The 24205-nt window shown below is 43.8% G+C and overlaps 1 pseudogene across 1 annotated transcript in view; it reads left to right on the forward strand.

The window, feature by feature from the left end:
• The first annotated feature begins 9477 nt into the window (after positions 1–9477).
• The window catches only part of LOC308268401 (sorting nexin-4-like), a 43500-nt pseudogene continuing 28772 nt past the window's right edge, over positions 9478–24205 (forward strand). Inside the window, exon 1 of the transcript in view lies at positions 9478–9546. The product of the transcript in view is annotated as a sorting nexin-4-like (transcript). The remainder of the gene's footprint in view (positions 9547–24205) is intronic.

The raw sequence follows: 24205 nt of genomic DNA on the forward strand, positions 1-24205 counted from the left end.
GGGATTATGAGTCTCTGTTTCCTCATGGTTTCTCTAATGACCATTGCAATTTAGGGAGCCAAATGGACTTCATTTGCTAATGCCAATGACTTAATTATATAAAAAAAGATCTGCTAATGAATTTCTCCAAATCTGGCACCAGTGCTGATTAGTTTTTCAGGTACCTTTGTTGGAGAGAAAGGGGCACAGGGGCCTAGACAGTTATTTCTTCATACCTGGAAGCCACCCACTTGCATACGCATCTTCCCAAGGGCCCTCTAAGAGATGAATCACTACTCTGGGAGGTATAAAAATAGCTGTCTAGATTATCTGGCCATTTAGGGTGGTTTTGTTTTTTGCAGTCTGAATAGACTCAGATAGCTTGTCTCAAAAGGATGAAAAAGGCCACTACTGAATTAAATAGAAGCCTGAAAATGACTTTTCTTTCTCTGCCCTCCTCTTTCAGCTCTATTTCTGATGGCTATTTATAGACTGGAGTCCTGTGAGAGTTTTGTGATTGTGAATGAGGGGCATCCTGTACCACTCCTGCTTCAGCTTCCTGAGCATGATGGTCACCAGTGGATCATGGGACAACCGGACAGCTCTTGTCCCTTCTTGGTCTTGGTCTCCCCACACCCTTTTACCAGCCTCCTTTTGTGTGTGTGTGGTACTGGGGATTGAACCCAGTCTACCTCCAAGCTACACCCCTATCCCTCTTTCACTCCTTTTTTTTTTCAGGTCTGGGAGTGGATCCCAGGGGCTACACCCCCTGCCCTATTTTTTATTCTTTTTATTTTGAAACCAGGTCTCACTGAGTTGCAGAGGGCATCACTAGGTAGCTGAGGCTGTCCACGAACCGCGATCCTCTGGTCTCAGCCTCCCGAATGCTGGGATTACAAGCATGTGCCACCACGCCTGGCTTCTTTCACTCTTTATTTATTTTGAAACAGGGTCTCACTAAGTTGTAGAGAGCCTTACTAAGTAGCTGAGGCTGCTCATGAACTGTGATCCTCCTGTCTAAGCCTCCCAAGTATTGGGATTACAAGAGTATGCCACCATACCTGGCTCTTTCCAGCCTCCTTCTCAGGGCAGCTGCTCACTCTTTCCCTCCTTTGAGGTCTCCAGTGTTAGGGCAAAGGAGGCCAGTGCACATGGGCCCCAAGAAAAATGGTTACATCCGGGTGTGTAGACACCCCTCATCCTGGAGACTGAAAGAACATTGCGTTCCAAAAAATAGCTGCACACTCTGATGGCAACACCTCACACCTAGCAACAATCGTGGTCAAGCAGTCAACAGTTGAGTGACTTTCTTGCTTTCACTGCCTGGAAGTTTAGTGTCTTTCTCCCTTGGGGTCCTGGGGTTGGCCCCAGCCACGACCAGCCTGGTCCATCTTACATTTGGTGCCAAAACCTGGGAGGCTTCCACATGGGTCAATGCTCCTGGGATCCTCCCTCAACTTTGATCTCCGTTGGATTCCAAGGTACTTACCTGCCCCCCCCAGGCCTTCATTTTTCTCCTGTCATCCCCTTTTTCCTTTCTCTTTCCCTTCCTAACACTCTCCCTCCACACTCAGTACCCTGGAGGAGCACTGTGGTCTATTTTCTGGCCACCTGTTGCGATCAGTGGGCTCTGTGTCCTTTGTGGCCTATTACCTACGAGGCGGGCATGTGTCTCTTGTCTGGGATAATATTGACTCATAGCGTACACCTCCTGGCATGTCTCTTGGCCCTCCTCTCCTCTTCTGTGTTTCTCTGAGAATGGTTTAAACCCTCTTCAGCTGACCTGGAACATGACCGTTGAATGTCTGGCACCCCTGAGGCAACCCAGGAGTGGGTCGCAGGGGCACTCCCAACCACGACGTTTACAGTTATGGCTGAACCCTCTAATCATTCTCTTTCTGTTTCCATATCGGGCGACTCACCAACTTCTGGTCCTATCTTACCAACTTAACAACCCTCCTTACATTCCTTCTGCTCTGCAGGATTTCTTCAGGTTCCTCTTACTCTTCTCTTGTGACCATCTTTCTTACCTGTCCTTTATTCATGCCTTCCAGGTAGAGGAGGCGATTGCTAACACCTGGTTGCAGGGGTCCTTTATTAATTATACACCCTCTCAAATTGCTTCCTTCTGTAAAATGTATTACTATTCTTCTTTACTTGGGATGAAATCAGCCCCTTTTGGCTCATCTTTATAATTGTACTCTGACTCTGGGGATGTCATCTGGTGGAGGTTTAACTGCAGACCAATGTGTATTTCAAAAACACTCAGCTGAGTCACGTTAGGTTTTCTGGTCTGGCTGCCAGGCGACCCACTAGTGAACCAGCCTGAGAGCGATTCCTCTGGGTCAGCCATCCCTTCTATGTCTGTTCTGTGGTCTGTCAGGATGATAAGGGGATGCCTTTTTTTTGGGGGGGGGGGGGCTCCTGAGACTTCTCTGGCCTTGCCACTGGAAATGCCTACTCAAAGCCAAACCCTAAAACTTTGTTTGGGTACCTCCTTGTGAATCTGAAAGGGCTCAGTTTAATTACTGACCTGAGGCCAAAATGCTTAATTTTTTATTGCAATACAGTCTGGCCCCAATACAAACTGGATAATGGCTCTGTTTGACCCAAAAATGGTACCCTAGATTTTTCAGTTCTGAGACATCTCTAATTTTTGCCAACATAATGGCAAATATCAGGGAGTTCCATGTGTTCAGACCTTCTTGTTGCACTCATGGCCCTCCCTATGCGCCACCTGTTCCCTTCCCCAGATCCTCCTTGCTTGCCAACCACCCTCTTCTGACTCAGAGATGGTGGATGACCTTCTCGATTTGTCCACTCTGCCTCCTTCCTTGCAACCTATGCAACCCCCCCATGCAGAATCCTCTTCTGGAGCAGCCCCGTTAGCTTCTACTATTAGCAGCCATACTCACAGCCAGTGTGCTCTTCTAGCCCCCTTACGTGAGGTGGCTGGGAACCATCTGAGTTCATGTGCCATTTTCTATGCCTGACTTGTCTCAAATTGAAAAATGGTTGTTTTTTTATCAGCAGACCCCACAAAATTTACTAAAGAGTTTCAGTACCTGACAGCTGCTTATGACCTTTCCTGGAGGGATGTTCATACCATCTTTACCTCCTGCCTCACGCAGGATGAGAGAGCCACCATTCTAAAGGAAGCCCATAAATATACTGATGAGGCCCATATTTCAATAGAACTCTGCCCCCTGGGACTGAAGCAGTGCCAGAAAGGGATTCTGATTGAAACTATCAGGATGGTGGCTGTGGTAGGGCAGCCAGAGATTATTACCTCCATTGCTTCACTACAGGCATGCACGCCTCAATCCATAAGACAGTCAATTATGACAAAATCCAGGAACTAACCCAGGGACCCAATTAAAACCCTGCTGCCTTTTTAAATTTCCTTCACCAGGCCCTTTCTATATATACCAACACTGACCCTGAGTCTGAGACCAGCTCAATAATTCTGGCTCAATACTTTATCACCCAAGCAGTCTATGACATTTGGAAAAAAAAATTTAAAAAGGCTGAGGATGGCCCTCAGACCCTGTTAAGGATCTGGTAAATATGGCCTTTGAAGTCTTTAACTCTAGAAAAAAAAAACAGCTGAGTCCGAGTGGGCCACCCATCTCAGGCAGAAGGTAGATTTCCAAACTTGCACATTGGTGGCTGCCCTGCAACTACTGAAGAAACAAAGCCGACAGTTGCAGGCTAAGACCAGTTGGCAAGTCACCAATGGTGTTTGTTTCAAGTGTGGTAAGGAGGGCCATTTGGCACAGATGTGCTCTAATCCGTGGGCTCCGATGCATCCCTGTTCCAACTATAGACAAGCAGACAACTGGAAAAAATGACTGCCTCTGGATGGGCAACAGGGCCCCCCTGCCACAATAGGGGGACACTGTTCTGGATGAGGAAACCCCTGGTAGTCCTCACTGCAGATTGACGACTCACTGCAGATTGACGACACCCAGACTCAGGCACCCTCATCACCCTCACTGAATCCAGGGTTACTCTCCAGGTGGCAGGTAAGTCAATATTCTTTTTTTATTTTATTTTATTTTTTATTTTATTAATTTTTATTGGTGCACTGTATTCATATATCATAGTGGGATACAAACTTTTGTAGACATACATGCACACATCGCCCAGTCAGCCCCCACCCGATCCCCACCCCGTTCCCTCCCCATCCCTCCTTCCCATGCTTGGCTTAGCGGTTGACATCTAGTATTATAGCAATTTATCCAAAATTAAAAATGATAATCTCACATAACAGTTTCATTTGTCTGATACCAAGCTTTTGATAACTTAAAGATAACATTTCAATATTTGTTTTTGCTTTCTTTCTTACCAGAGAATATATTTTTTTCTTTTTTTAGGTGAAACTATCATATATTTATATATTTATTTTTCAGAAAAAAAAAACTATCCTAATATGGAATATGGACTCTAGATACCCAAAACGATCTTGAAAAAGAACAAAGCTAGAAGATATATATTTTCTGGTTTCAAACCATATAAAGCTACAATAAATGAAACATTGTAGTACTGTTCTAAAGGCAGATATATAAACCATTGGAGTTAAATAAAAGCCTAGAGCTAAATTCTTCCATATATTGCCAAGTTATTTTTGACAAGGTTTCCATGAACATTTGGTGGGGGAAATAATAATCTTTTAATTAAATATTGTTGAAAAATAATACTTACATGAAAATGAATAAAATTGGACCCTTACCTAATCACATATACAAATATTAACTCAAAATAGATAAAAGACCTAACTATAAATCTTAAGACTATAAACTTTTAGAAGAAAATCTGGGTCATAAAACCTCACAACATTGAAATTGGCAGTGATTTCTTGGATATGATTTCAATGGCACAGGCAACAGAAGAGTAAACTCCCTAAAAAATAAAAAAATATATTGTATATACAAAGACAATGTAAACAGAGTTAAAAGTTACTGATAGAATGGGATAAAATATTTCTAAATGCTATATCTGAAGGTATATTAATATTCCAACTAGACATCCTAAAAATTAACAACAATAAAAGCAAACAATACAATTTAGAGATAGGTAAAAGACTAACATAAATAATGAATCTCCACAGATAACCAGTCTTAGTTGTCTGATGGATGGAAAATCTTGTTTCTCTGGTTCTGGTGTGTGTTACCTATTTCTTCTTTATAGTTAATCTCTTTGAATATTTTCTCTAGCGCTGGCTTTGAAGACATAAATTCCTTCAGTTTCTGTTTGTCATGGAAGCTTCTTATTTCCCCATCTAATTTGATAGAAAGTTTTGCTGGGTAGAATATTTTTGGCTGGAAGTTGTTTTCTTTCAGAGTTTGGAATATGTTGCTCCAGCCCTTCTGGCTCTCATGACTTGGTTTGGGAAGTCTGGAGTGATTCTAATTGGTTTGCCTCTGAATGTCACTTGGCCCTTTGTTTTTGTTGCCTTTAAGATTCTCTGCTTGGCTTCCACAGTGGTCATTTTGACAATTATGTGGCGTGGAGATCCTCTTCTCCGATCCTGTCTAAAGGGAGTTCTTAAGTTTCCTGGACCTGTGTATCGACCTCTTGCTCTATGTTTGGAAAATTTTCTGCTATTACTTCCTTGAAGAGATTGTTGATCCCTTTGGTTTCACCTTCTTTTCCCTCCTCTATTCCAATTATTCTTAGGTTAGCTCTCTTAAAATGGGCCCATATTTCTTCAATGTCAGATTCCTGCTGTCGGATATTTTTTTCTAGATTAGAAACTATGTGTTCATTTTTGGATTGATCATCTTCTAAGAGCGAGATTCTATTCTCCATGTGGTCTAATCGGTTGTTTGTACTTTGAATTGAGGCCTTTACTTCATTAATTGCATCCTTTATCTCTTTTTGACTCTCTCTGAATTCTTTTCTAAACATCTCTATTATTTCTACAGTTATTTTCCTGATTTGATCTTCTAGAAATATCTGAATTTCTGTTTTATCAGGTTCTGATGTTGTGGGGTTGTGGGCATTCATTGCTCCATTGTTATTCCTCTTTCCCATGATTTCAGAAGTTTGTGCCTTCTCTGGGTTCTTCCCTTGGGTCACTAAGACTTCACTTAAGGTGCTCTGGATCTCGAGTCTGTGGTATCTCAGATCCCACTACTCCTTTACTAGGTTGTATTGCAGAGTCTCAGACCCAGGGAGTCAATAGCGGCTACTTTAGACTATGGGGGGGGGGGGTTTGCCAGGTTGCACGTTCTCCTATGGTGTGATATCTCTGCCACTGCCACTCCCCCACTGGGTCAAGTCCCTAGGAGTGCAGTACTGGGATTTCTCCTCTGGGGCCCACAATTTGACTCACTGTTGTTGAGTACACAGATGGAGCTGTAGTGGACTCGGTGAATTCGCTGCTGCTGCTGGTGGCAATATGACGCCGCTGCCATGCCCTCGGCTGTGAGACTGATGTATTTCTTCTCTGGTTTTGAGCTCCGCTCTGAGTCCCTGCAGCGTGTGCTGAGCTCAGCCACTGGGAGCTTTAGATGCTCCCTGCGCCGAAAAATCCCGCCCGGCTGTTCCGCAGTGGCTAACCTCGGCTCGCTGTAGCCATCCGGTGAACTCGCCACTGCCGCCGACAGTAAGGCACTGCTGTTGCCGCGTCCTCGGGTGTGAGGCTGGTGTATCTCCTCTGTGGCTCTGAGCTACGTTCTGAGTCCCCTCCCTCTCTGGAGCCTGGTGATTTTTTTGTTTCTCTGGTGATGGTGTTTTCTGGCTATGAAAGGTGCTGATTTTGTGTTAATGGAGATTAGTTGTTAGCAGGGCTCTTAAGCCCCGCTTTTCTCGGTCACCATCTGCAATATCCTTCTTGATTGACATGATAGCCACCTATTCACTTCTTCCTAGTTTGGGCAGAGTTACTTTTCCCTCCTAGATCACAATTCAGGGGATTGATGGCTGTCCCTTTAATCCATGAAGCACAGGTCTCTTGTCCTGACTTATGGGCAACCTAATATTTTCCCATGTCTTCCTGATAGTTCTCTTATGCTCTTCCCCACTATTGCATAGAGACCTCCTCTCCAAATTATGGGCTACTTTGAGTCTGAGACCCTCTCCTGTTACCCATCCCGCTGCTCTTTTTATGCTCTCGCACTCTCTCTCTCCTTCCCTACCTCCAGCCTCCCCAGTTCTCCCCCTACCAGAAGATGTTGTTAATTCCAGGGTTTGAGACACTTCCACTCCCCAAATAGCCTCATACCATCCACTGGTCCTCATTAAGTTAAAAGACCCCACCTGCTTCCCAGCACACCCACAGTTTCCAATCTCCCTTCCTCAGTGGTGGGGTCTTAAAGGTATAATTGACAGGCTTTATAAAAACGAGCTTCTAATTCCCTGCAGTTCTCTCTGTAACACCCCTATCCTTCCAGTTAAAATACCTGATGACTCCTATTGGCTGGTGTAGGATCTCAGAATTATTAATCAGGCCGTAATCCCCATTCACCTTATAATCCCCAACCCATACATGCTCCTCTCCCAAACCACCCACTTTTCTGCTTTAGATTTAAAGGATATTATTTTTTACTATCCCCTTACACTCTGACTCTTACTTCTTTTGGGTTATATGGGAGGACTCTGACACTGGTCTGAGACAGTTGTCCTTCAGGGCTTTAGAAATAGCCCCACCTGTTTAATCAGGCCTTATCTACATCTTTGCCCTACTTCTGGAAAGATACTTCAGTATGTTGATTTGCTTCTTTGTTCCAATTCTCTGGCTGAATCTCATACTCAAACAGCATTTTTACTTAATTTTCTGGGGGACACAGGGTATCGGATCTCATCTAACAAGGCCCAGCTCTCAAAAACCTTGGTCACCTATTCGGGATAGCTCTCACCCAACCACAAAGGGACTCACCCCTGAATGTGTGGCAGCATTACCTCTCTTGTGGCACCCACCTCGGTTACTGAAATCCAATCATTTCTGGGATTTGTGGGGTTTTTCAAGCATTGGGTTCCTAATTTTGCCATAATAGCTAATCCCTTGTATAAGACAATAAAAGATACCCCTCATGGGCCTCTTACTGACCCAGCCCTGGTCTAACAGGCTTTTACACATATTTTCAACATTCTGTGTCAAGCTTAACCTCTAATGCTGCCCAACCTTTCTTTGCCATTTTTCTTTTTGTCAATGAAAGACTGGGAATAGCCACAGGCATCCATATTCAGCCACTCAAGTGCCAGCATCATATTTTGGCATAATTATCTAAACAACTGGACAGCACAGCTCAGGGGTGGCCCTCGCGCCTCCATGCCCTTGCAAAAGCTGTTACTCTTACCATTAAGGCCCTAAAACTCTGCCTCCACCAGTTTTTGCAGGTGTGCTCCCAGCATTGCCTTCAGGATTTAATTTCTCCCAGGTCCCTCTATGACTCCCTCTTCATGGGCCTAATTCATCAATGCCAGTAACATGTGCTTCCCCATCAGACCCTTCCTCACCCCTTTGGCATTGTGCTACCAACATGGGCCCTCCCCTCTAGTTGCCCCCTTGGGATATCTTTTCCGGTGCAATGGGACCCTATCTTCCTGCTGTACTCTGATGGAGCCATGCATTCTAGTAATAATCACAATCCAGATTATTCTGTATGGACAGGCAGAACTAGCAGACCTCTTATATCTGGTTCACCATGCTCAGTGAGCAGCCTCCCTGCCCATTCTGTTTGGGGCTAGTTCTATAATATCTCCTGGGTCAGCAGGAGTGGTAGGGAGAGCCCTGGGACATGGCCTCTTTCTGGTGCATAATTTTGAAAATAAGCTCAAGCTGGTGGTCGATGCCACCACAGCTTCCATAGGGCCCCTATAATGCCAGATAACCTCCCTTGATAAAGATGCATTATAGAATCGGTGGGTGCTGGACCTCCTGACCACAGAAAAGGGAGGAACCTGTCTGTCCCTTAAAGAGGAGTGCTGTTACTACATCAATGAGTCTTCCCTGATCGAAGAAAACATCAACGCCCTCACAAAACTCAATGATGACTTCAAAAATGAATTACAACAGTCAGATGCATGGAGTTGAGTTGGCAGTCCCCTCTTCACATGGCTCATGCCCCTGATGGGACCAGTTCTAATGATTTATCTATTATTTTTGCTTGCCCCCCTGCATACTTAGATTCATCAGGACATGTATTGCTGAGATGTCCAGGATCACCTTCAATCAGCTTCTCCTTCATCCACATATGCCACTGACCACCATTGATCTCCCTGTGTACCATAACACCCCCCATTTTCCACTTTATATCTCTGATATGGGGCTCTTCTCTGCCCCATGTCAGCAGAAAGTAGTTACTGATCGAAATCATCACCCCTATCCCATATAAAAGGCTGGAATGTTAGGGCAAAGGAGGCCAGTGAACATGAGCACCAAGAAAAATTATTACATCCAGGTGTGTAGACCCCTTCTGGCCCGGAGACCAGAAGAACAGTGTGTTCCAAGAAATAGCTGCACACTAGGATGGTGATACCTCCCATCTAGCAATGGTCATGGTCAAACAATGGAAATTTTTCCCCGATGTGGCTGTCTATAAAAATTTGTCCAAGAACTGCGTGAGACTGTACCTCCCAACCTACCCTACCAGGTGTTGACTTCATCTGTGAGCACAATAAAGCTTTTCTTGGTTCACTGCTTGGTTGATCAATGTCTTTCTGCGATCATCTCTTGAAGTACTGGGTTCAGCCCAGCCAGGCAGGCCTGCTCCATCTTACATCCAGGAGATGGACTGGGTCTGTCTGAACAGGGCAGGAGAGGCTGGGCACAGAGAGGCCTCATACACGTCTCAGATGGAATGTTTCAGTAACAAGTCACCTGTTACTTACTGAGGCCAATGAGGGCAATTTCCCAAACAGATTTGGACAGTTCTCAGAAAAAAGGTGAATGAACTTTCCCATATTGGGAAGAACAGGAATCAGGACACTCTGAATATGTAGGTAATAGCAACTATACTTTTAGGACAAAAATCCTCTCCATATGTGTGTAGTTTTATGTTTGTTTGTTTGTTGCTGGGATTGAACCCAGGGGCATTCAACCTCCAAGCTACACCTGCAGCCCTATTTTTTAATTCATTATTTTTGAAACAGTGTTTCACTAAGTTCCAGAGGGCCTCACTAAGTAGCTGAGCCAGTCCCTCAAACTGATCCTTCTGCCTCAGCCTCCCAAGTACTGGGATTACAAGCGTGTGCCACCATGCTTGGCTTCTCCAAGTGTTCTTAGACAAAGTAGTCAAACCCTGCTGTACTATCCTTGCTGCTTGACCTTGAACATGTTTTGTGACCTATCTGGGGTTAACTTATTTGTGTAATAAGGATCACAAAACAAGGATGGGGAGCAATTCATTCCCATCTCTCATAGCTGGGGTCCTGGGATTGGCCTGGACAGGGAGGCCTGGTCTGTCTTACATCTAGGACATAGACTGGGTCTGTCTTACCAGGGCAGGAGAGGCTGGAAACAGAGAGGCCTCGTACACATCTCAGATGGAATGTTTCAGTAACAAGTCACCTCTTACTTCCTGAGGTGAGTATAACTTAGTCAGTATAACCAGATGCCAGCTGCAATCCTGCTGTTCTTTGAAATTTTACTGAAATTAGCTGAGATCCCAGATCTCTTGCCAAGGGAAATTCAATATCTTCCTCAAGATTTTTGTGAATCTTTAGGGATAATTATACTAATGGTACCTCTTGCCCTGCAAGTATCTTTAGCTTATTCATATAATTATGGAGGAAAAAACAAAATAAATCCTTTAGCTTCATTTGCTCTTAGTTGACTTAAAAATATTCCCTAAGGAAACTGAGGTAGGATTCTTTGCAACTTAGTGAGACCTTGCATCAAAATTTAAAAAAGAGAGAGAGAGCTGGGAATGTAACTCAGTGGTAGAATGCTTGTCTAGCATGCATGAGGTCCTGTGTTTCATCCCCAGTGATGCACATACATGCACACACACATACACACATACACTAATTTTGGAAGTTACACATTATTAGTCTCTCACTAACATTACTGCAGACAATATCTCTGACTGAAGCCACCCTCCAAGTTAAAAGTGTTCTGTGAAAAGTTGCATTTTACTATCTTGTCCATCAAAAAGTTGCTTTTATGTTATCTTCCCCTATTCTCTGACAAAAGATGCCTTTTGTCTTGGAATGATTAACTGCAAAGTTAGCTATTCCTGAAGAAAGAAATTAAAACAACATGTCATAAAAGTTTCTAACCAGTAACTTTTATTTAGGTTAATAGAACCCCAAACATCCAGTGACTTACAGAGAACACCGTTTGTGTATCAGGAAAGCAGGCCACACAAAATTTATGACTACCCTGGTACCCAACTATCAGATATGTCTCCCCAAAGCTCCCTATATAAAAGCCTTGTGCTGCCAGGTGTGTTGGCACACACCTGTAATCCCATTACTTGGGAGAATGAGACAGGAGGGTTTCAAGTTGAAGGCCAGTCTCAACAATGTAGCAAGGCTCTCAGCAACCTAGGGAGACCCTGTTTTAAAAACAATAAATAAAAAAGGCTTGCATGTAGATTAGAGGCAGAAATGTCCCTGGGTTCAGTCCCCAGAAACAAACACACACACACACACACACACACACACACACACACACACACACCTTGTGCCTCAACCTCTAGGCAAATGGCCTTTATTGGTGGTAGTCTCCATCTTCTTTGGTTTGCTAGTTTTCCAAATGAATCTTTTTTCTTTCCCCAACAATTTGTTTTCAAGTAATTGACCTTCTCCAGGGCCAACAACAAGCCTGTGTTCATGGTTACAGTCTCTTGTGTCTCTTCTCAGAGCTGACCTGAGCATACAACTCAGCCTCCCTCCTTGATGTCCCTGAATCAACATTTCTGTTAGGTATAAGAACAAGCTACTTAACAAGCTACTTCCTGCAAACTGAAGGATCTAATGATTTTGTACAGTGTGTGCTTGTGCATTGGTGAGGGATCATGGGAAGAAGCCTACTGCAGACTATGTGCATAAATAAAGGTTACTCATCATTGTTAAGAAATCAGCCTTCTGAAAAGACTTCAGGGAAGATGGAGATGGAGAAAAGTGGGGCTTACAAGCCCCGCTAACAACCAATCTCTATTACCACAAAATCAGTGCCTTTCATAGCCAGAAAACACCATCAGCAGAGAAACAAAAAAAAAAAAATGTAAATACAAGGGACAGAGAAAAAGAGGGCTGGAAAAATGAGACACCAGAAAGAAACCAGACCACAGTGCTGTGGCCGGAGCTGTGGCACAGAGCGGCAGGCATCATATTCCCTTGCAGTACCAGGCCCCAGAGAGGAGGGGAACTCAGAATGGAGCTCAGAGCCAGAGAGGAGATATGCCGGCCTCACGGCCAAGGACACAACAGCAGCAACATACTGCCGATAGCAGCAGCGAGCTCACCGGACGGCACCAGACCAACGTACTCAATAGCCCACCAGGCTCCAGAGAGGAGCAGCAGATAGCGAGCTGAGGTGAGCCGCTGCAGATCAGCCGGGTGGAATTGGGCAGATTTTTTGGCGCAGGGAGAGCCTAAAGCTCCCAGGGGCAGGGCTCAGCACACCCTGCAGGGACTCAGAGTGGAGCTCAAAAGCAGACAAGAAATATGCCAGCCTCACAGCCGAGGGCACAGCAGTGGTGCCATATTGCCCCGGCGGCGGCAGCAGTGAATTCACCGAGTCCACTACAGCTCCATCAGCGCACTCAACAACCGTGAGTCAAATTGCGGCCCCTAGAGGAGAAATACCAGTACTGCACTCCCAGGGACTTGACCAGGTGGGGGAGTGGCGGTAGCACAGATATCACACCATAGTCACAACTCCCTGCAGGAGAACGACCAACCTGGCACCCCCTCACCCCATAGTCTAAAGTAGCCTCTATTGACTCCCTGGGTCTAAGACTTTGTGATACAACCCAGTAAAGGAGTAGTGGAGACTGAGATACCACAGACTCGAGATCCAGAGCACCTTAAGTGAAGTCTCAGTGACCCAGGGAAGAACCCAGAGAAGGCACAAACTTCCGAAATCATGGGAAAGAGGAGTAACAATGGAGCAATGAATGCCCACAACCCCACAACATCAGAACCTGATAAAACAGAAATTCAGAGATTTCTAGAAGATCAAATCAGGAAAATAACTGTAGAAATAATAGAGGTGTTCCGAAAATAATTCAGAGAGAGCCAAAAAGAGATAAAGGATGCAATCAATGAAGTAAAGGCTTCAATTCTAAGTATAAACAACTGATTAGACCACATGGAGAATAGAATCTCGCTCTTAGAAGATGATCACTCCAAAAATGAACGCATAGTTTCTAATCTAGAAAAAAAACTCCTACAGCAGGAATCTGACATTGAAGAAATATGGGCCCATTTTAAGAGAGCTAACCTAAGAATAATTGGAATAGAGGAGGGAAAAGAAGGTAAAACCAAAGGGATCAACAATCTCTTCAAGGAAGTAATAGCAGAAAATTTTCCAAACATAGAGCAAGAGGTCGATACACAGGTCCAGGAAACTTAAGAACTCCCTTTAGACAGGATCAAAGAAGAAGATCCCCACACCACATAATTGTCAAAATGACCACTGTGGAAGCCAAGCAGAGAATCTTAAAGGCAACAAAAACAAAGGGCCAAGTGACATTCAGAGGCAAACCAATTAGAATCACTCCAGACTTCCCAAACCTAGTCATGAGAGCCAGAAGGGCTGGAGTAACATATTCCAAACTCTGAAAGAAAACAACTTCCAGCCAAAAATTTTCTACCCAGCAAAACTTTCTATCAAATTAGATGGGGAAATAAGAAGCTTCCATGACAAACAGAAACTGAAGGAATTTATGTCTTCAAAGCCAGCGCTAGAGAAAATACTCAAAGAGATTAACTACAAAGAAGAAATAGGTAACACACGCCAGAACTAGAGAAACAAGATCCATCAGACAACTAAGACTGGTTATCTGTGGAGATTCATTATTTATGTTAGTCTTTTACCTATCTCTAAATTGTATTGTTTGCTTTTATTGTTGTTAATTTTTAGAATTTCTAGTTGGAATATTAATATACCTTCAGATATAGCATTTGGAAATATTTTATCCTATTCTATCAGTAACTTAACTCTGTTTATATTGTCTTTGGATATACAATATTTTTTTAATTTTTAGGGAGTTTGTTTACCCTTCTGTTGCCTGTGCCATTGAAATCATATCCAAGAAATCACTGCCAATGTCAATGTTGTGAGGTTTTATCACCCATATTTTCTTCTAAAAGTTTATAGTCTTAAGATTTATATTTAGGTCTTTTATCTATTTTGAGTTAATATTTGTATATGGTGTTAGGTAAGGGTCCAATTTTATTCTTTTTCATGTAATTATTATTTTTCAACGATATTTAGTGAAAAGATTATTATTTCCTCCACCAAATGTTCGTGGAAACCTTGTCAAAAATAACTTGACAATATATGGAAGAATTTAGCTCTAGGCTTTTATTTAACTCCAATGGTTTATATATCTGCCTTTAGAACAGTACTACACTGTTTCAATTATTGTAGCTTTATAAGGTTTGAAATCAGAAAATGTACATCTTCTAGCTTTGTTCTTTTTCGAGATCATTTTGGGTATCTAGAGTCCATATTCCATATTAGGATAGTTTTTTTCTGAAAAATAAATAACTGTATGACAGTTTCACCTAAAAAAGGAAAAAAATATTCTCTGGTAAGAAAGAAAGCAAAAAGAAATACTGAAATTTTATCTTTCAGTCATCAAAAGCTTGGTATCAGACAAATGAAACTGTTATGTGAAATTATTATTGTTAATTTTGGATAAATTGCTATAAAACTAGATGTCAACCACTAAGCCAAGCATGGGAAGGAGGGATGCGGAGGAAACGGGGTGGGGATAGGGTAGGGGCTAACTGGGCGATGTGTGCATGTATGTGTACAAAAGTTTTTTTTTTTTTTTTTTTTGGTGGTACTGGGGTTCCTGGAAGCCCTTCTTCCTCCGGGCTACACTCCCAGACCTATTTTATATTTTTGAAACAGGGTCTCTTACGCCAGCACGGCTGGCTTCGAACCTGCGCGATCCTCCTGTCTCCGCCTCCCAAGCGCGGGGATTACAAGCGTGCGCCACCACGCCCGGCTAAAAGTTTTGTTTTAATCCCATTATGATGTATGAACACAGTGCACCAATAAAAAAAAATTAAAAGAAAAGAAAAATAAGAAAAGAAATCAGCTTTCTGCCATCTTGCCCAACACTGCCCATTCCCTGTTTCTCTAAGTCACCAGACAATGGTGGAATGTGTCTAATCTCTCTTTACTTGTGCTATGAACACCTACCTCTCTGAGCATTGTCATCTCTCTTGTGTAAAGCATAAGAGCTTATGGAGTTTTCTGAAACTCTGGCTCCAAAGAAACCCAATCTCATTATCTTGAGTCAAACAAATCCATCCCAACCATATCTTTCCACTTTTTTTGTGTGTGTGGTACTGAGGATGGAACCCAGGGGCATTCTACCTCTGAGCTACACCGCAGCCCTATATTTTATTCTTTATTTTGCAACCCACTGAATTGCAAAGAGCTGAGGCTGTCCTCAAACCGCAATCCTCTGGTCTAGCCGCCCAAATGCTGGGATTACAAGCATGTGCCACCACGTCCGGCTATCTTTTCACTTTTTAAACTTCTTATTGGAAAATAATTTACATACAAAGAGACAAATAATTTTCACACCAGTATAACTAGAACCCAACTCAAGACACAGAATGTGACCAGCTCATAGAAGCTTCCCTTGTGTTTCCTTACAGCCACTGCTGTCAAGTTGACTTCTGACAATGTATACTCATGTGTAAGTAGTTTGTTCCAGTCACACATGTATTGGTAGCAGTGGTGGGATCTGAGCCTATGCAGGCTGCCTCTCTGAGTCTGAGTTCTTATCCGCAGGGTTCTTCTGCCTCCTTGTGTTTCTGAGAACAGGGTCTAGTATAGCACAGAAAGTGTGTATAACATAAAGCTCCACACAAGAAACCTAAATTTGGGGAAGCAGACTATTTCATAATGGGGAGAAAACATCTTCTCTTTGCTCCAGGAGGAAACACTGTCACTTGGCTCTAAGGGAAGACCATCTGGAGCAAAGGTACTCAGTGCTTCTGCTCACAAACTGCACAGAAAATACGAGAAAGCCATAGAGGATTGAGTCCTGACAGCTTCTCTCATCTGGCCACCCCCAGTATCAGCGGCTGCCTCACCAGCAGAGGCACTGGGGCTCCCTACAGAGCCTGCAGGCTTGGGGGCAAGCCCACCATGCCATCGGAAGGCAGCCTGTGTGCAGCTCTGAACCCTTGCCTGACCAGCCAGCCCTGAAGACTCTGGGCCTGGAGAACACCAGGCGCTGCCTCAGCCAGACCTCTGGGAGCATACCCCATTCCTCCTCTCATTGCCCCTCACTCGTCCTCTACCTCTCCTATTGCTTCTCTTTCTCACTCTATTCTTCATTAATTCTTTTTTCCTTCTTGGTCTTTGTGTATCTCTCTTTCTTCCTGTCTTGATAATTTTAGCTGTGGACAAATATTAAAAATAAAATGAAGAAAATACAAAGCACAGAACTAGGTGGTGCACTCCTGTAATCCCAGGACTTGAGAGGCTAAAACAGGAGGATCACACGTTTGAGTCCAGCCTTGACAACTTAGTGAGATTCTGTTTCAAAATAAAAAGGGCCAAGAATGCAGCTCAGTGGTAGAGCATCCCTGGGTTCAATCCTTGATAACACATAGAAAGAAAGAAAGAAAGAAGAAAGAAAGAAAGAAAGAAAGGAAGGAAGGAAGGAAGGAAGGAAGGAAGGAAGGAAGGAAGAAAGAAAGAAAGAAAGAAGGAAAGAAAGAAAGAAAGAAAGAAAGAAAGAAAGAAAGAAAGAAAGAAGAAGGGAAGGGAAGGGGGGAGGGAGAGAGGAAGGAAGGAAGGAAGAAAAGAAGGAGATACAATCTTAAATGTGAGAAAAGAAGGAAACACACGTTTGCCACAGCCTCCCCATGCAGATACAACCACAGTGAACATGTGAACAATGCCCCCAAGGTTTTCTCTACACGTGTCCACATATGCTTACCACCAACCTGGGATCCCAGGAGCAGAGCTCACACTTTCTAATTTGCTCCTGGGAAGGAGGTAAAGCTTTCTTTCTTGCCTTCCTTTTGAGAAGAGAATGCGAACCTGAGGCCATGCTTGGATGCAAGGACCTTAGTCTTCCAGAACATCATATGAACCCTAGCGGCCTTTTCTAGCCTACTCCCATCGGTAGGTTCAAATCCAGGGGGAAGCTTAGTTAGGGTCCTCAGGGAGTGCTGCTGGGATGGAATCCCATCTGCTCCGCAGCCCCATCCAGGAGGAGGGGGAGCCTTGCACACAGGGAGACTGTGGAGCTGAGATCCTCAGCCCAGCTCCAGTGACCACTGGAGGGTCAGATGATCCTGCCACGGCCACACAACTATCTTTCCTTTGACTCATCTAGACTGATTCCCACTCCTCATGTTCCTGAACCCCCAACCCTACCCCAGGTTGAACCGGGAGGGCAGCCTGGCCCAATGGGCTGGAAAGGTGCATTTAGGTGGCTTATAAATTCTCACTGTAATGAACAATGCATATCCACAACTTTTGAAGTATCAAATTTGTTACAAGATATTCAGACAATGCCAAAGGTGAGAAATATGTCAGAAGTTTACCCTCAAGCTGTTCCTGTTCCCCACAGAAGTAACCACTGAATTTGGTTAGTGCCTTCTCATAGTTATTCTTACACATAGATACAAATATGGATGTACAAGGGAAATTTTTTTTTGGTACTGAGGGTTGAATCCAGGGTCATTCTACTTCTGAGCTATATTCCCTTCCCAGCTTTTTTTTATATTGAAACAGGGTCTAAGTTGAAAAGGATTTTGCTAAGTTTGAGGCCACAGGTATCCACCTCCATACCAGTACAAAATTTTTTTTTAACTTACACAGAAACTCCTCTTTTTACTAACTAATCAACAATCCCTGAGGAGCCTTATTTCTCTTTCTTCTTTCTCCATTTGGTGTGTACAAAGCTATGCATCTGTAAACTGGCTGGTCGCAAAAGAGAACCAAATCAGTGCAGGCGACTTGGCAGGATGAGAATATATCAGCCTTTCCACAAACACTCAAGAACTACTTCATGGGCTGGGCAGGTTCTGGATGCAGACCCGTGGGCTCAGAGCCCAGCACCACACACCAGCTGTGTGACATTGACTAGGTCATGGAACCTCCCCGAGCTTCTATCTCATTGTCATGTTATGAGAATTAAGTGATGATCTGTGTGGAAGGCCTGGCAGAGGTCCAATGCTTAGAGGGCTGGGAATGTTGAGAGCCATGACTATCATCTCAAAAACATTACAAGCTGGGCTGGGGTATAGCTCAGTAGTATGTGTGAGACCTTGGGTTTGATCCCCAGTGTCAAGAAGAAAAAAAAGCAAGCCACAAAAATATCCATATGGCCTTCTGTGGTCAAGATGTGTTATGTAGAGCCTTCATTTATTGGGCAAACAAGATAATTTCTTCCTTCCTGTTATACCTTTCTTTTATCTATCTCTGTCTCTATCTCTTTTTTTCCCTATTCTGGGAGTGAACTCAGGGCCATTCTGCTCATGAACTATAAAGTCCCCCTTTCCCCCCCAACCCTTTTAAAAACTTATCATTATTATTTTGGGAACTGATCTTGCTAAGTTGCTGAGGGTCTCACTAGGTGCTGAGGCTGGCCTTAAACCTACACTCCTGTCTCAGCATCCCAAGTACTGGGATTACAGGTATGCACCACCATGCTCAGCTTTCTATGATTTCCAAATCCCTACATGAAGCACTTGTTTGGAAAGAGGCCATGCTGACCCCTCATCCCAAAGTCTCCTTGGACAACACTTGGTATCTCTGAATTTTGCTGTTTCTAAAATGGAGAAAATTTACATTAATCCTGTGTCTGCACCTGCCTGAGGTCCTGAGGTCACCTAGAGAACAAATCAGAAAACTTCGGTTTAAAAAATGCTTTATCAACTTTGGAATGGTGTAGACACATGAAGGAATCTCAAAGTCCTCAGGACAGTGGCTTCCCAAGAACACAGCCACCTGGGAGAGCAGAGCCTGGGGCTTGGCAGGTGCTTGTTGAGCAATGAGTTACCCCCTTGCCTGAAAAAAAAAATTAAAGACCAAGGGTCTGTAGAATGTTTAATAAGGGGAGAAGAGAGAAGAGGATAGTGAATCACATCAAGTGTTTTCTCTTCCCTCCTCCCTCTCAGCCTTCTTTCCTTTCTTCTTTCCTTGATATCATTCAACATATATTGCCCCCCTTGATTTTTGTAAGGGAAGAAAACAGAGTGTCCATGACACTGACAACAGCTTCTCATTTTGCACACACTTTCTACTTACAGAGCACTACCACACAATCACATCTATCTTCTCATTTGACCTTAAAGTAAAAAGTGTACTCTTATTTTTCTGATGTGGAAACTGAAGCTCAAAAAGGGTATGCAATCTTTCCAAAGCCACACAGTACATTTGGAATTCACGATATTATTTCTTCACCTCCCTCACCATCCACTCTCTTCCTAAAGTGGCCTCCTTCCTTCCTGTCCCCCAACACTTCGTCTTCCCCTATTTTATTCTGTACTAAACATAAATCAATATTCCAAATGTTTGGAAAGAAAAGGCTTTCATTTATATTTGATCACTTTAAATATCACTGTGACGTATAATTACATTGCACCAATAAAATAAAGGAAGGAAGGAAGGGAGGAAGAAAGGAAGGAAGGAAGGAAGGAAGGGAGGGAGGAAGAAAGGAAGCAAGGAAGGAAGGAAAGAAGGAAAGGAAGGGAAGGGAAGGGAAGGGAAGGAAGGGCAATAAACAATTTCCTTCCTAGGGGCCATGCTTTCTTTTTACAACAAGCATTGTATCAAATGACTGTGTGTTGAGCCTTGGGCTGGCCTCTCCCTTTCTTCCTCTCTGCTCTTTGTTACTGAGAGCGCTTTGAGTGAGAGGTCTTGTAGGAGGTGTTGGGGAGACATCTTTGACCCAAAGAGGTGCAGTTCTGTTCTTAGGAAGTTTTTTTTTTTTTTTCTTTCTTTTTTTTTTTTTTCTGTACTGGGGATAGAACTTAGGGGAATTCTACCTCCGAGCGACACCTCAATCTCTATTTTTTTATTCTTTATTTTGAAACAGGGTCTCACTGAGTTGCAAAGGGCCTCACTAAGTAGCTGAGGCTGGCTGCAAACTGATCCTCCTGTCTCAGTTTCCCAAATGCTGGGATTACAGGTGTGTGCCACCATTCCCTGCTCTCTTAAGGAGTTTTATTGAGACTCTCTGCTATTAGAGAGGGGTGGACATGCCCAAGATTTTGTCTCCTCTTTTACTTGGTACCAATGGAACCTCTCACCAACAAGGAACATTGTTTCCTCCTGGCCATGGAGGAAAATTATTTCACAAACCATCCTGCCCTCTGGCGGCCAGACTTGGAAACAGTTTATTTCTGCTTGGGAACTTTTCTAGAATTGTGCTGGTGGAAGTTGCTGGCCAAGTCTTTGTACCTGAGGGGTTACAGCTCACCCAGCTCTGCCCCACGCCATTTTTCTACCTGGGGTTAACCCTGGCCATTAGGTACATCCCCCCTCGAGGTCCCACTCCCAACTCATCCTGAAGCCTTTCACCCTAGCCTCCATCGACCTGAATCCTTGGTGGTCCTTGACAACTCCGTGCTTGGACCAGTGTTGCTAAGGGGTGTGCCCCCTCTCTCCTACTGAAGGGGGTGCTTTCAGGGGAGATCTGGCACAGAGACTCTGGCACAAACTCTGTTCACAGCGGATGCTCAGGCCATTTCTGAAGAATGCACAAATGAATTTTAGATGAATGGAGAAAGCTCACTGGAGGGCCTGAGTAAGGTCACCCAGAGGACTGAGACACCAGTTAAATTTGACATTCATTTAGACAACAAATAATTTTTTTACTCTCATTATGTCCCAAATATTGCATGGCATATGCTTTCTACTAGTATTTTTTATGGTTTATTTGAAATTTGAATGTGATCAATGTCCTCTGTTTTTGTTTTCTGGCAACTCCTGCTGAGTGGGATGAGAGGCACTGGGTACCTCTGTGGGCACAGTGGAAAGTGAGACAGGGAGAACTGGGTATGCAGATCTTCAGGGAGCCTGGAACAGGCAGAGAGTGAGGTCTAAATCTAGCTCTCAGGCAGAGAGGAGAGCAGGACTACAAACTTCACATAATAATGTGGAAGTTATATCTACATCTACTGTTCCCCAAGGATCTGATCAAGTGCATCTCCCGTAGCCTTTCTCACCTCTCCAACCACGAGGGGCCAACTCCAGTGTCTTCAGACATGCCCAGCATGTGAAACAGTCTTCCTGAAGAAGTTGAGCCTCCTTCCTCTAAGGCACCTAGAAGATATCAATAATTGGCATGAAAGAGATGGAGGAAAATTCTGGCCAGGCACCATGGAGCATGTCTCGAGGCTCAGTCTGGAGGCCAGCCTCAGCAACATTACAAGGCCCTGTTTCAAAATAAAAAATAAAAAGAGTGGAGATGTAGCTCAGAGTAGAACTCCAATGAGTTCAATCCTCAGTACAAAAAAAAGAAAAACAAATACCAACTCTTTTTAGCCTGCTGGTGCTACTTCCATGCTGTGTGTTGAGACAGTTCTACAACTTCTCCATGCTTTAGGTGGGGAAAATAAGCAAGCCTACATTATAAGGTGTTTGATAAAGTACCTCGAATGGGACCTGGCCCATAGTAAATGTCCAATAAATGTTAGCACTTGCCTTTATTATTATTGCTCACAAAGTGCTTGCTGAGATAGGCATCATCACTGGTTTTTCTCCCAGAATGGTACTGCATTCCAGTTCTTTCCTACATTTGATGGCACATGTAACAACAACCTCATAACATTTTGGGGAGATTTCATTCATTCAGTACATCACAGCAAAGTACAAGCTGTGAAGGTGATATGATATCACATTCCCTCAGTAAAACAATCTCTTGGCACTATTTCCCCATAGCCATGGCTATGCATCGATGTCCCTAGCAATATTAGACCCTATTTATAATGATTTATGGCAATTATACTGGACAAGAGTATGATGGCTATTAGACCTCTTTATTTGGCTGGAAAACATTTAAAGCATGAAGCTGTGTGCAGCAATCAGTGCCAGCACCACTGTGATACATCCTTGTACTTGGAACCAATTTGGGCTGTCATTTTTTATATCATAGATTATCCATCTTCAGATTCCAAGTCCTTGGTGTCTGTGTTCTCCTGATCCAGTATCCAGAGGATATCCAGTTGCAACAGGCCTACCCTGGGAGTGCACAGCCTCCAGAAACTGAATTCATGGCAGACACCAGTCCCCCAACACCGCTTTCTCACCAGCAGCCTTTACCTCCTCTTTCCAGCAAGACACACCAAAAATGGGCATGTCTTTGAAGAGGGAGCAGGACACCTGGGCTGCGCTCAGTGCATGCCCCCACTGAATGTTGGCTGTTTTGGGCTGGCATTCATGATGTTCAATATTAAATATGGTTCAGAGTACAATGACCATGAAATTATAATTAACAGTCTCGATGTTTCATTTTCCACAGTAACAAATACAACATGTTCATCTGCATTCTTCCACTTTCCATCTAAACTTTTTTTTGTACTAGAGATTGAACTCAAAGGCATTTACCCCCAAACTATACCCCTAGCCCTATTTTATTTTTATTTTAAAACAGGGTTAGGTTGATGAGAGTCTCACTACTTGTTAAGGCTGTCCTCAAACCTGAAATCCTCCTTCCTCAGCCTCCCAAGCACTCGGACAGGCATGCACCACCACATCCAGCTTCCATCTAAGCATTTTAGAGTAATGTAGACATACACTCTGTTTCAGATTACTTCAACCTAGGCTATGACTTGGTTTCTTACGTGTACATTTTTGTGGTTGTACTAAGGATTGAACCCAGGGCCACACTATCTCTGAGCCACATCCCAACTCCCCTCCTCCCTCTTTTTTAAAATTTGAAACAGGGTCTCACTAAGTTGCTGAGGCTAGCCTCAAACTTGCAATCCTGCTGTCTTTGTCTCCCCAGTCCTGGGATTATAAGTGTGTGCCATTCTATCTGGCTTCCTTTGTGTACATTCTTTATAAATGCAAGAAAGTTAAAAAAAAAAAAAGCCCAAGGAGACTTGAAGTAAGGCCACAAAAATGCAAAGTTGCTCTCTGGCCATCCCCATGCAGGGACATCTGTAGGGGCTCATGAAACCCATTGCCTTCAGGGACCCCTAGAAAAATTTCTCTAAGAGCACAGTGCCATGTGACTTCTTTGGTTTTCATTTTGATGAAAAAGAACAAAAGGAAGCAATTGCTGGACCAAGGAGCCTAGGGCAACCTAGCCCAGCAGGTCCAAGGTAGTTATCCTCCTCTTTGTTTGGAAACTCAGGCTGACTTTAATGATAAGAAAGAAAGTAACTTCCAGGAGTACTTAATGAAGCCTAGGCCCCCTTTAAATAGACACTGACGTATATAAGAACACCCATGTCATCCGAATGCCCATTTACTAAGTTTTGGCTACTTTAACTGCTACTGGTAATTAGGGTCTAAAATTGTAGGCATTTAACTGGTCTTTATTTGAGGGGAAATTCATTGTCTTAATAACCACTGGTAAAGTTAGGATTTTATTTGCAAGGAGAAAACTCATGAGACAAAAACCAGAGATAAGAACAGAAAAACAATTACAATGTTTGCACAGGTGATTTTAGAACCTCCCTTTCTCTCTCCTTTGGCCTCTACCTGGGATGGGGGCCAGTGTGTTTAGGGAGGTGGTGGAGGTCAGTCAAACACTGGTACCTTTAGAACATCTGTTCTCCGTTCCTACCAAGGCAGGGCAGGGCAGGGCAGGATTGGGGTGACTTTGTGTCAGAAGGCCATTTATGGAGGAACCCAAGGAGGGAGTTGACTCCAGCCTTCCTCCCTCTAAGTGATGGCATGAGCCTAGAGTTGTAAGGGCCAGGTGTCCACTGAACTCACAGAGCCTGAGAAGCAGCTTTCTGCTGAAGTTAATTAAAGCCCTGAGTGGCAGCCAGCAGCTTGGCCCCAGCCATGGGCAGTGGACACCAGCATCTCACGCTCACTGCCCTCCTCTCTCCCCCACAGCCAGACATTGTCCCTGAGCTGAGACCCAGATCTCTACTTCTCCACCTA

Source organism: Muscardinus avellanarius, assembly GCF_963383645.1.
Source record: "Muscardinus avellanarius genome assembly, chromosome: 10".
Lineage (NCBI taxonomy): Eukaryota > Metazoa > Chordata > Mammalia > Rodentia > Gliridae > Muscardinus > Muscardinus avellanarius.